The sequence below is a fragment of the Xenopus laevis genome, chromosome 6S (assembly GCF_017654675.1).
Source record: "Xenopus laevis strain J_2021 chromosome 6S, Xenopus_laevis_v10.1, whole genome shotgun sequence".
Classification (NCBI taxonomy): Eukaryota; Metazoa; Chordata; class Amphibia; order Anura; family Pipidae; genus Xenopus; species Xenopus laevis.
The window spans coordinates 134,741,287-134,755,750 of record NC_054382.1 but is presented as its reverse complement, the minus strand read 5'-3'; positions in this window follow the sequence as shown (position 1 = coordinate 134,755,750).

Sequence of the window (14,464 nt, the reverse complement as noted above, 5' to 3'; positions counted from 1 at the left end):
TTTATCAAGGATCCAAATCCCTGTATTTAATATAATCGTGTGCCGTAAGTTCCACCAGGGGAGTGGGATTCGCAGCAATACTCGGAGCCATTAATCAGTTGGATTAATCTTTGTTCGGCTGTATGAGGAGGAATCCCAGAAGATCAGAGATAAAATAGAGGAATTTTCTTTAACAAGTGAATGTAAAGGGTTCTCTGTAAGTAACAATTAGGAGGGTTGGGGTAGAGCCGGGAGAGAAATGCTCTGATTGGTAATTAATGCGCCGCAGAGAGGGGGAAGGGAAGAGACGCCTCCTTCGAGGGACAAATCCTGACAACCTTGTCATTGCCAATTACTTGCTAATTAACTCCATGACGTGTATTTTTATTAATCAAATTAATAAAACCCAGTGGCTCGGCCCAACCAATCTGCTGACACTGCAGGAATCTCAATTGTTAGAATTTATTTTTTGTGGGGGGCGTAAGGAAAATGGGGGGAGATTACAAACCGGTTTGTTCCCTCTGCTTTTCTACTAATTAAAGTTCTTGTTGTTTATTGAAGTCGGGCCCTCGGGAGACACAGGGTTATTGTCTCCACATAATGCAGGAACTTTGTCTGTGTCGGGGCCATACGATTAACCCTTCTAACTCTGCAGCAAAGAGGCTGAAGCTTTTCTTGGGGGACAGGGGATTTTGCTGAGCACCCCTTTGTCCTATATTTTGTGCCCACAACATTCCTTCTCTGTATATTTGTATTTAAACATATGGGAGGAGGAGGTGCCATATTGATTCCCTTAGACAGTACAGTATGAGGGTATAGCTTATTGTGTGCCCAGAACATTCCTTCTCTGTATATTTGTATTTATACATATGGGAGGAGGAGGTGCCATATTGATTCCCTTAGACAGTTCAGTATGAGGGTATAGCTTATTGTGTGCCCAGAACATTCCTTCTCTGTATATTTGTATTTATACATATGGGAGGAGGTGCCATATTGATTCCCTTAGACAGTACAGTATGAGGGTATAGCTTATTGTGTGCCCAGAACATTCCTTCTCTGTATATTTGTATTTATACATATGGGAGGAGGAGGTGCCATATCGATTTCCTTAGACAGTACAGTATGAGGGTATAGTTTATTGTGTGCCCAGAACATTCCTTCTCTGTATATTTGTATTTATACATATGGGAGGAGGAGGTGCCATATTGATTCCCTTAGACAGTACAGTATGAGGGTATAGCTTATTGTGTGCCCAGAACATTCCTTCTCTGTATATTTGTATTTATACATATGGGAGGAGGGAGGTGCCATATTGATTCCCTTAGACAGTACAGTATGAGGGTATAGTTTATTGTGTGCCCAGAACATTCCTTCTCTGTATATTTGTATTTATACATATGGGAGGAGGTGCCATATTGATTCCCTTAGACAGTACAGTATGAGGGTATAGCGTATTGTGTGCCCAGAACATTCCTTCTCTGTATATTTGTATTTATACATATGGGAGGAGGAGGTGCCATATTGTGTCCCTTAGACAGTACAGTATGAGGGTATAGCTTATTGTGTGCCCAGAACATTCCTTCTCTGTATATTTGTATTTATACATATGGGAGGAGGTGCCATATTGATTCCCTTAGACAGTACAGTATGAGGGTATAGCTTATTCTGTGCCCAGAACATTCCTTCTCTGTATATTTGTATACTGTATATATATATATATATAGTCATTCTATTTCCATTGACCTAAATTGCTCATTGACTGGCGTTGGTTAAAGAAGATTATCAGTCGAGTTCCAAGTAACAAATATGATCGTTAGTGCCAATAATAAGACGGTAACGATCCAGTTCTCAATAGCAGCATTTGTATCCCACTAATCAGGGGGGTTTATGGCAGGAAGGATTCTGGTCGGCCCATAAAACTAATTCCTTCTGTACATGAATAATATAAAAACATGAAATGCAGGAACGTCCGAGGACACAACATAAATATATATAAATATTAATATTGTCAGGCAATAAGAAGGGAACAGATACAAAGTGAATGGAAACAAAAAAATCCAAAGTCGAGGCATTTATACTGGATTGGCCCTGGATTTGCCAAGGAATTCACAGCAATGGTGTCACCTCAGCCATAGCCAATCAGCAATTGATCTAGTTGCATGTCTGCACAGAAACTAATTAACCACATGTGCACTCAGTACCCTCCACTTCTCTGTTTAACAGGACACGTCAGGCATGCCAGTAATATAAGCCATACATGTACTGTTAATATGAATGAATTGTGTTCCAACAGCGCCACCTGCTGGTCAGTTTCCCACCAGTCTGACCAGCAAGTAGTCAAGGAAGTTGTCAGGAGAAAGAAAGAGGCTGATGTTCTTCTGCTTAGGAAACATGTGAGAAAGGTTTCTAATTTTATTCCTAAGCAGAAGAACATCAGCCTCTTTCTTTCTCCTGACAACTTCCTTGACTACTTGCTGGTCAGACTGGTGGGAAACTGACCAGCAGGTGGCGCTGTTGGAACACAATTCATTCATATTAACACTACATGTATCCCCTAGAGCAGTGATCCCCAACCAGTAGCTCGTGAGTAACATGTTGCTCTTCAACCCCTTGGATGTTGCTCCCAGTGGCCTCAAAGCAGGAGCTTATTTTTGAATTCCAGACTTGGAGGCAAGTTTTAGTTGTATAAAAACCAGGTGTACTGACAAACAGAGTCTCAATGTAGGTTGATAATCCACATAGGGGCTAATAAATGGTCAATGACAGCACTTATTTGGCACCCCAAGAACATGACTGTGTTGCTCCCCCAACTCCTTTTACTTCTGAATGTTGCTCACGGGTTCAAAAGGTTGGGGATCCCTGTCTTAAAGGATAAGTAAACCTTTAAAATAAGTGAATGTAAAACGGATGAGGGGGCTATTCTAAGCACTTTTGTCATTTACATTCATTATTTATTTTGATATTATTTTTGATGCAGGCCATGCCGCAGGCGATTTTTCATTGTAGCAGGTGGAAGACACAGGGAAGCGGTTTCGGGGAGATGAGTCATCCCAAAGAAGAGGCAATTAGTGGTCCGGGCGACAAAATCTCCAAGAATCTCCCGGTGTGACTTTACCCGAAAACCAATTTTGAACACTTTGTGGAAAGACGAGCCTCCCGTCTGGGGAAGTTGATGAGTTTAGGGCCAGTTTTCACATGTGTAATTAACCCCCCAGGCTGGTTTCCAGGCACAATAGGGACGGCGATGGGCTCCACTCCCCCATAAACGACAGTTTGTTCTCATTCCTTCCCCGAGACGCGGCCGCAGGAGAGAAAAGCTTTCACGAGTCTCTAGTGGGGTGACCTTATTGTCTCCCGCGTCTCTCCCCGTAGACGCAACTTCAATTACATTCGGAAATACATTTTTTAATAGGACTTTCACCTCAGTTCCCTCTCGGGCTATTAAGGCCGTTATTGTAGAGTTAAGTAAAGAAGAGCCGGGGGTAATAAGCTTAAGAGGCTGCTGTTGTCATCATATGTTTATGCTGGAGACGATGTTTTGTCTATTAAACATTCAGAACCATTTCCTTCTGGCCTGTCCATTAAAGACTAGACGGAGCGCGAGGCAACAGTAATGACTGTGGGAATCTCGTTTGCTTTCCTATTGGGAATTAGACTGTTCCTTTACTGTAAAACCGTCACAGATTTGTGCCACCCTTTCACTGCCGGAGGGATACCCAGCTCGTTGCCTCCTCGGTTAGTGTAGAGCCGCACATGCGACAGGGGGTTCTGGGAATTGTAGTTTAACAGCAGTGCTTAAGGGTGGTTCAACTTTAAATTAACTGTTAGTATGATGTAAAAAGTGATATTCTTAGACAGTTTGCAATTGGTTTTCATTTTTTATTTGTTTGCTTTTTATTCAGCAGCTCTCCAATTTCAGCCATCTGGTTGCTAGGGTCCAAATCACCCTAGCGACTAGCGATGGGCGAATTTGGACCTTTTCGCTTCGCCGGGAAATTTGCGAATTTCCAGTGAAATTCACGAAACTGTGAAAAATTTGTGAAACAGTGTCGATGTCTTGTTTTTGACACCGGCGTCCGTTTTTTAATGCCAGCGTCCCTTTTTTTGGATGCCGGCGCACATTCACTTTAGAAAATGCGCTGGCGTCAAAAAAACAGAAGCCGGCGTACAATTTTTTTTGACGCCTGTGAATTTTTGCTCTGGTTTCACGAATTGCAGGAATTCACCGCAAATTCGTGCCTGGCGAATAAATTCGCCCATCGCTACTACCGACCATGCACTGATTTAAATAACAGACACGAATATAAATAGGAGAGGGTTGAATAGAAAGATGAGTAATAAAAAAGTAGCAATAACAATAAATCTGGGCATTTGTTGTTCAGATGGGGTCAGTGACCCCCATTTGAAAACTGGAAGGAGTCGAAAAAGGCAAAAAAAAAACTATAACAAAAAAAAATAATGAAGACCAATTAAAGTGGACCTGTCACCCAGACATAAAAAACTGTATAATAAAAGTCCTTTACAAATTAAACATGAAATACAAATTATTTTTTTAAATAAAGCATTCATAGCTGTTGTAAACTCATTTAAAATCTCAGCTGTCAATCAAATATAGTCTGCCCATCCTCTATGCCTTAGGCAATTACTTTCACTTTCCATTCAGCACTTCCTAGTAGTAGTAATGTGCGGGTCGGGCTTTTCCCAATCCACACCCGCCCACATACTCGCGCTCCCAACACCCGCGCCCTCTCTTTTCTCTTTTATAGACCCGCGCCAATGATGTCACAAAAGGGGCGGGGCGAGAGGTGCAAATCTAGAAAAACTCAACCTGGAAGTTGGCAGCTGGCATTTGGAAAGTTGTGGGCGGGGAGTAAGGTTGCCAATCGGCCAATCGCTGATCACCACGCCAAAGCCCGCCCACTGATGTCACAGACACACCCACTGACATCACAGACCCGCCCCCGCCCGGTCGCAGCCAGGCCATTTTTTTTGGGTGACGGGTCCCCTTTAAAAAGTTGATTAGAATTGGTCATTTTATAACATACTAAAAGTTACTAAAAGTGAACCACCCCTTTAAGTTACATCTCTTTAAACAGCCCCCCAATAGGCTGGGTTCATGTTCTTGGGGGAGGAGCAAAGACCTGATAGGTTGAATATAATTAGTGTCTCTGGCCAATCAGGTATTTTTTGGCATTATTTTATTAAGATTGCTTAACTGTACCAGTGAAGTTACCCGTAGCAACCAATCAGATCTTTGGCTTCATTTCTAAATCCTATCAGGTTTAATGAAACGAAACTGCTGATTGGCTGCAACTGAACTCCGCGCTTTAGACAGGCGGTGTATTTCTGACTATACGATAGCGTTAGTAAAAGAGCTACTTTGCATCACATGATCTACCGGTTTGGCTAATTATTCACTGATTGGGTCATTACGTTTGCAACAAGGGCAACGTTTTCGTAAAACAAAACTCAGGGGTCAGTAATGAATCTCCAGGTATTTATTTGTTCTCTTGGACATGTGGGTGAATGTAGCTTTCCCTCTGTACTACTCGCTGCACCTCTCCTAGTCATATTCCAGTCTCTTATTCAAATCAGTGCATGGTTGCTAGGTGAATTTGGACCATAGCAACCAGATGGCTGAAATTGCAAAGTGGAGAGCTGCTGAATAAAAAGCTAAATAACCCCAAAACCTCAAATAATAAAAAATGAAAACCAATTGTAACTTGTCTCAGAATATCCCTCTCTGTATTATACGAACAGTTAATTTAAAGGTCAACAACCACTTTAAAATACTTTTTCCTTCCTGTACTTTCCCTTTAACCTTCACATACACTGACAAACAGCCTGTGTGTATTTAGGGGCAGATAAGGTGGAACCTTTGAGTTAACTGTTAGTATGATGTAGAGAGGGACATTCTGAGACAATTCACTATCGGCTTTTATTTTTTATTATTCGTGGTTTATTTAGCTTTTTATTCAGCAGCTCTCCAGTTTGCAAATTCAGCAGTCTGGTTGCTAGGATCCAAATGAACCTAGCAACCATGCACTGATTTGAATAAGAGACTGGTACAGGTATGGGACCTGGGGTTTTCTGGATCTTTCTCATAATTTGGATCTTCATACATGAAGGGGCAGATTTATCAAGGGTCAAATTGAAAATTCAAATTCAAATGTTAGAGCTTTTTTAAACTGTCAAATTCGACTAGGGAATTGTTCAAATTCGATTCAAGTTTTTTTAAAAATTTGAATTCGATTTTCGAGATGTTTCATACTCTTTCCCTTTAAGAACTCGAATTCGACCATTCGTTACCTTAAACCTGCCGAATTTCTGTTTTAGTTAATGGGGGACGTCCTAGGATCAATATAGAGTTGTTTGCAGCCTTCCTGAAATTCGAGACATTTCAATTCGAGTTTAGCAAATTTTATTTATTTTTTTAACAAATTTCGATTCGAGTTCATGTAAGTTTAAGGGAGTTTTTAAAAACTCACATGAATTCGAAATTCGACCTTTGATAAATGTGCCTCTAAGGGGCAGATTGAGGTGAATTTTCGAATTGAAAAAATTCAAATTTCTAGCTATTTTTGTGTACTTCAACTAGGGAATAGTCCAAATTCGCAAAAAATTCGAAAATTCAAATATCGAAATTTATCATGTACTGTCTCTATAAAAATTAGACTTTGCCCATTCGCCATCTAAAACCTGCCGAATTGCTGTTTCAGCCTATGGGAGACCTCCTAGAAACTATTTGGAGTCAATTAATGGACTTCGGTCTAATGCGCTATTCCTTCTATCCGAATGATTCAAATTCGGCCGGATACAGACCTATTCGACCAAAAACTGACTTATCCGACCCAAAAAAACTTTGAATTTATTTTGGTTGGTCTTTTTGAATTTCGAAGTTTTTTCAATTCAAAAGTTGACCCTTGATAAATCTGTCCCTAATTCTACTAGAAAATCATATAAACATTAAATAAACCCAATAGGCTGGTTTTTGGTTCTAATAAGGATTAATTATATCTTAGTTGGGATCAATTACAAGCGACTGTTTTATTATTACACAGAAAAAGGAAATCAGTTTAAAAATTTTGGATTATTTGTATAAAATGGAGTCTATGGGAGACGGCCTTTCTGTAATTCTGAGCTTTCTGGATAAATGGTTTCTGGATAACGGATCCCATACCTGTATATGAATAGGAGAGGCCTGAATAAAGGACGACTAATAAAAAGTAACAATAACATGTGTAGCCTTACAGAGCATTTGTTTTTAGATGGGGTCAGTGACCCCCATTTGAAAGCTGGAAAGAATCAGAAGGCAAAGGTAAATAATTCAAAAACTATAGAAAATAAATATTGAAAACCAGTTGAAAAGTTGCTTAGAATTGGCCATTCCACAACGTACTAAGGTTGAAAAAGTGTCAATCATGTTCAACCTCCTGAACTCAATTGTACCATTAAAGGATAAGTAAAAAGAAAGAATTAGGCTGATGTTCTTCTGCTTAGGAATAAAATTAGAAACCTTTCTCACATCTTTCCTAAGCAGAAGAACATCAGCCTCTTTCTTTCTCCTGACAACTTCCTTGACTACTTGCTGGTCAGACTGGTGGGAAACTGACCAGCAGGTGGAGCTGTTGGAACACAATTCATTCATATTAACAGTACGTATATCCCTTAATATCTTGGAATCAAAACAAAATAAATAAGGAATGTAAATGACAAAAGTGCTTAGAATAGCCCCTCATTCATTTTACATTCACTTATTTTAAAGGTTTACTTTAGGGATGCACAGAATCCAGAATTCGGCCAGGATTTGGCTTTTTTCAGCAGGATTCTGATTCGGCCAAATCCTCCTGCCCGGCCGAACTGAATCCGAATCCTAAATTGCAGATGCAAATTAGGGGTGGGAGGGAAATCACGTGACTTTTTGCCACAAAACAAGGAAGTAAAAAATGTTTTCCCCTTCCCACCCCTAATTTGCAGCACCATATGCAAATAAGGGTTCGGATTCAGTTCGATATTCGGCCGAATCTTTCCTGAAGGATTTGGCCTAATCCATAATAGTGGATTCGGTGCATCCCTAGTTTACTTATCCTTTAAGTTGTGATGGGCGTAAAAAAAAAGATATTGAGGCCGGCGTCTGTTTTTTGGACGCCGGCGCATTTTCGCCAGCGTCAAAAACGGAGGACGTCGTCAAAAACGAGATGCAGGCCCAGTTTCGCAAATTTTGCGTCGTTTTGCGAATTTTGTGAGAAATTCAAGCTTTTTTCGCCAAAGCGAAATGGCGCAAATTCGCCCATCACTACCTTTAAGTAGAAACATCGGTATCCTGGTATTTCTCAGTGTTTCCTGGTCATTCCTGGCAGCACGGCAATAACATTCCAATGGAAAATGATAATTTATAAAGTATTAATCAATTCTCCAGCAACAGCCACAAGAGATCAGTATAATTCATTGTGTCCATCACAAAAGAAATTCCAATGTTTGTCGGTTTCCCGAATTCTGTGTAAATGTCACCGATACCAAAAGTGAATCTGTCCCTTTCTGTTCTCTGGTTCTGACTGGTGAAACAATATAGGAGAAGTTCTGCTGCAGATCTGTCACGGCACTGGCTTCAGTCATATTGTTTCAGCAGTCAGAACCAGCAGTGCTGTGAATAGGAACAGCCAGACAGACACTGCTGTCAGTAGCAATGACATATGTACAGAACTATAAAGCCGGTGAATGAGGAACAATGGATATTGGAAAGTCGCTTAGAATGACATTTTCTTTCTTTTCTACAGTTTTGGGGTGGAGTTGCCCTTTAAAATGAGTATATCCCACTCCAGCCTTACAGACAATATATCACAATCTGTGCCCCCGGCTGGTGCCACCTTGTAGAAACTCCCCGCACCCTGCGCAGCAAAAACCAAACATATTCCCTTCCTGAGGCTCCTGCAAAACTGCTGAGCCAACAGATACTGTCTCTACTACTCCCACTGCTCAACCACCTCCCTCACATGTGCTGCAACACTGCCACCTACTGTGTATTAGTGGAACTGCACAGAAGCACTTTAACCCTTTCTGGACTCAAATAATTATAACAGTGATAGTAGTACTGCCAGGTCCAGAGAGGGAATAATATCTGCACAGACATTCCTGGGAACCAGACACCTTATAAAGGGGGTCACTGATTGGCTGTTAGTTTATAAAAACAACCAGTGCAGTCTGCGGCATGCATCTTCATTATAAGTGGCCAGAATTAAAGGGGAACTATCGCAAAAAATGAAAATGTAATATAAGGTTCCTCATACTGAAATAAGAAGTTTTCTAAATACAGTCAATTAAATATTCTGCATTGTTTCTAAAATAATCAAGTTTATGTTCACTATTCCTCTCTCTCAGCATCTGTTTCTCTTCATTCTCTCTTCATGCAGCAGTTGGGTGTCAGATATTCACTGACAGTTAGATCCAATATATCTTATAGGGGGGCTCCTTTTGCCTAGAAGATGTATTAGAGGTCACTCTATTAAACTCACCAGACATCATGTCTCTCTACATGCAGGATTTGTGCAGAAGGCAGTTATTTTGTTAGATTTTATTTCGATTTTATTTCGATTTTATTTCGATTTTATTTCGATTTTATTTCGATTTTATTTCGATTTTATTTCGATTTTATTTCGATCTTATTTCGATTTTTATTAGATTTAGAATTTATTCCGCGAAAATTCACCGGCGGCAAAAAAAAATGGACACCGTGGCCATTTCACAATTTTTTTGGCGTTTCACGAATCTCACGGGAAATTCGTGAATTTTTCGGTGAAGCGAAACGCGCCAAATTCGCCCATCACTATACCTGACACCCAACCGCTGCATGAAGACAGAATGAGGAAAGACAGAGAGAGGGATAGTGAAGATAAACTTGATTATTTCAGAAACAATGGAGAATATTTAATTGATTGTATTTAGAAAGTTCCTTATTTCAGGATGAGGAAGCTGATAATACATTTTTCATTTTCACGATAGTTCCCCTTTAAAGAAAAGCCTTGTATGGAGGCAGGTAGATGCACAGACAGCAGGGGGGATCCCATGTCTGACCCCAATAGTGACCCCAACTGATGATTGGTCTCCCAGAATCCCCTGGAGGCGACACATTCACAATAAGGAGGTTTAGGTTCTCAGATGCGGGAGCTGCCACGTTGCACCCCAGGACAGGGAGGCTGCAGAGAGTCGACAGTTCCTATGGGGTCTCTCCTGTGATTGGGGGGCTGCCATACATATTATACTAAATAAAGGGTTAGGGTGCAGCTATAGGGGACTCCTCTGCGTCCGTCTCTATGAAGTGGGTACAGACTTGTAGCAAGGGGATCCCAGCTGGGCACAGACACCCCTGTATTAGTCACAATGTGTCCTGCACAACTCAGCACCTCTGAATTGTTTTGAGGGGGGATCAGATGATATAGAATTTAAGGTACCAAACCAGACGGGTCAGTTCTTATTTACAGCTGCCGACCCCCCACATATAAACCTACATGTGTCCCAGCAATGCGGTTACCTATTAGAATGTAAGCTCTTTTGGGCAGGGATCCTTTCACCTCTTGTATCAGTTATTGGTCGCCTTGTATGTAATTGTAGGGATGCACCAAATCCAGGATTCGGTTTCGGGATTCGGCCTTTTTCAGCAGGATTCGGATTCGGATGAAACCTTGTGCCTGGCCGAACTGAATTCAAATCCTAATTTGCATATGCAAATTAGGATTTGGTTCGGTATTTGCCCGAATCTTTCACAAAGGATTCGGGGATTCAGCAAAATCCCAAATAGTGGATTTGGTGCATCCCTAGTTTAATGCATAAAGTGGTTTATTGTACAGCGATACAGAATATGTGGCGCTTCAATAATACATGTAGTCCGGGCCGCCATCAGAAATCATGGGGCCCCATAAAGAAACAATTTCTGGTCCCCCTGGTCACCGCCCCCAACCCCAACACAGATCCCAACGCACAGTAAAAAGTCCACATAGAGACCCCCTCACTCACACATTATAAAAAGCAATTGGTGTTCTGGGCCCCCTTATAATTAATAAAAAAAATGGCGGCCAGGGTCCAACATAATTTTTTTTAAAAAAAAAATATTGCTGGTCTGGGCACCCGTAGAAAATTTTTTAAAAACATGATGGCGAGAGGTTCAATAGAATAAAAAAACATTTGTGGCCAGTAGAACTTTCTTTCAGCTTTTTGGTTTCCTTTGGCTCCTTTCGTATTTTCGGGTCTTTTCGCGGCCAATAGGTTTAATCGGAGCTTCAGAAGAAGGCGAGTGAATGTGAGTGAGAGCTTTGGACGTATTTAGGCGCCTTTAGACACCCCAGAAAAAATTTAATTGGAGGCCCCATATGCACTAAACATTAAACATTAAACGCACACGGAGGCTGAACTGAGAACGAATCAGTAAAATACATGTAAAAAGGGTAGAAATATTAATGCAATAGAAATATGAAATCGGCAGGACAGTTCCCCTTTAAAAGAAAAAAGAAACTATTAATACTGGGAGGAATGTGCAGTTTGGATGAAGCAATGGTGCCCCCTAGTGTTGCACTGAGAGTAATGTCTATAATGGCAAATTATTTCTAAAACACAGAGTAGAAACTGCTCCAAGGAAGTAAATCTATTTGCCCAGTCTTGTAGGAACGGTCGGTGGGATCAACGATCATTTTTACTGGCCAGGCCAGTAAAATAGTGGCCAGATGGCAACCCTACTGATACCCCAAACTCTATTGAACTATTTGCTTCCTCCTTGGTCCGCACTTCCAACTGAGCCTTCGGGCCCTTATAATTACACAGCAACGCCCTAAATAAATTCTGTCGCCTCTCATTAGCCAAAATGTACTCATGTCCAACTGAACCAGAGCTGGTCAAGCTGACTGGGCACCCTGGGCCACCCCCGCTGGCATGAGATGTAACAGAGGGAAAGTTAAAAAGTGTCCCCCCTATCATTGCCCCCTATGCAGGTGTCTCCTCTGCAGACCCCTAATTCCAGCCCTGGCAGTTACTGAGATGTCAGGAGGAAAGTGATGTACTAATGTTATAGAAGAACAATCCTACAGAAGTGACTGATATATGTATATACGGTATTATATATGATCTTTCTAATTCTGCCCTTTCCCAAGTCACAGACTGTCTCTCTGCTGTCTCCTCCTGGATGTCACACCTGAAACTGAATCTAAACCGAACTCATTATATTTCCTCCAAGATCTTCCCCTGTCCCTCAGATATCACTCACAGTAAACAACACCACCTTTCATTCCACCACACAGGCTGCCTAGGAGTTATCTTAGACTCACATCTGTCTTTTTCACCTCACATTCAAACACTTGCGCAACATTGCGCAACATTGCTCGAATACGACCCTATCTCAGTTCAGAATCAACTAAAACACTGATTCAGTCTCTCATCATCTCCCGCCTTGATTACTGCAACTTACTCCTCACAGGTATTCCAACAAGTCACCTTTCACAACTCCAATCTGATCTAAACGCGGCCGCTAGACTCATTCATCTATCTCACCGCTCAACATCAGCTGCTCCCATATGTATGTCCCTTCACTGGCTCCCAATCTCTTCTAGAATCAAATTCAAATTACTTACACTCACATTCAAGGCCCTTAATAATGAAACCCCTCCCTATATTTCATCTCTAATCTCCAAATACTCTCCTTCACGAAACCTACGCTCTGCTTCTGATCTTCGCCTCTCTTCTTCTCTGATCACTTCTGCCCATTCTCACCTACAAGACTCTCTCAGGCTTCTGCTTTTCTCTGGAACTCTCTGCCTCCAGCCGTCAGACTTTCTCCTTCTTTCCAAACTTTCAAGCTCCTTAAATAAAGGTTTACTTTTTATTGCTCTTTGCAGGGGGTGTTCTGCATTCATCTACATGTTTTTATGGGCACTGAGGGGGGTCCAAAGAAATTAGACTCGGGGGCACATTTTTGCTTGTCAGAAAGTACCATGTCCTTCTCTAGGGGTAATAAAGATGTCTGGGGGCAGTAATTCCGCTGATATCGCGAACACCGGCAAAAAATGCGAACAGTTCGTGAACTGTTCGCGAACTTCGAACATCCGAAAATCGTTCGATTCAAACGATCGAAGGATTTTAATCGTTCGATCGAACGATTTTCGTTCGAATCGAACAAAAATCATTCGATTTTAGCGGCCGAATGGTCGAATGGTCGAACGATTTTGACGCGAACGCCTATTGGCGAACGTCGCGCGACGTTCGCGAACTTGCGGCGGACGCGAACAGTCGAAGTTCGCGCGAACTAGTTCGCCGGCGAACAGTTCGCTACATCCCTACCTATAGAGAGTAAATTAAATAGTAAGAGCAACACAAAAGAGATCCTATAGTTCCTCATGTTACACATTTGTAGCTTTATATATTTTTACCCCAAATACCTGGACTGTCAGTTTATCTGACCCACCAATCTTCACCCAATCACCACCCCTGGTGCGTCAAAATCTCCGCCCCTACACCCCCACCTGCCCCTTGTTACATCCTGCCTGGTAGAAATTCAGAGTAAAGGTTCAAACCCTGACGGAGACAGAATTTCAAATGATCATGATTAGTGATGGGCGAATTTGCACCGTTTCGCTTCGCCAAAAAATGTGTGAATTTCGCGAAATGGCGCCGGTGTCTCGTTTTTGATGCCGCGCCCGTTTTTTGATGCCGGCTCCCGTTTTTGATGCCGGCAGCCGTTTTTTGACACCGGCGAATTTTTTTTTTTTATGCCGGTGAATTTTTGCCGGCGAATTTTAGCGGGCGTTTTGCGAATTTATTCGCTGGCGGCGAATCGTGCAATTTCACTGCAAATTCGCGCCTGGCGAATAAATTCGCCCATCACTAATCATGATAAATTGAACCCAAAAGTACATCAAATGGATGAAATTGGGGTTTGGAATATGTCCCACCATAACAACATATAGGGATGCACTGAATCCACTATTTTAGATTCGGCTGAACCCCCGAATCCTTCACAAAAGATTTGGCTGAATACCAAACCAAATTCTTATTTGCATATGCAAATTAGGGATGGGAAGGGTTTGGCTGAACCCGAATCCTGCTTAAAAAGGCAGAATCCTGGCCAAATACTGAACCAAATCCTGTATTCGTTACATCCCTAATAACATATTCCAAAATCTATGATCCAATTTTATCCATCAGGGGCCATTGTCCCAATGATAAATGAAACATCATCCCCATTCTCCTATGTTCTCCTCTATTTCTTTTGAATTCTCTCTGTCTCTATTTGTTTCCTCACCTCTTTCCTCCCCCCTAGGACCTTAGGTAAAAGAAAAACCTATTGATATATTGTGATGTTTTGGGTAGCCGAGGATGAGTAGAGTCTAAGAGTGCTTTATTAGCAGACTCATGCAGCCATTACACAACAGTAAGCAACTCTAACACCACAAGCTGTATAGAAAGAATGCACAGTATAAGTCTTGAGCACAGTGACATCTACAGG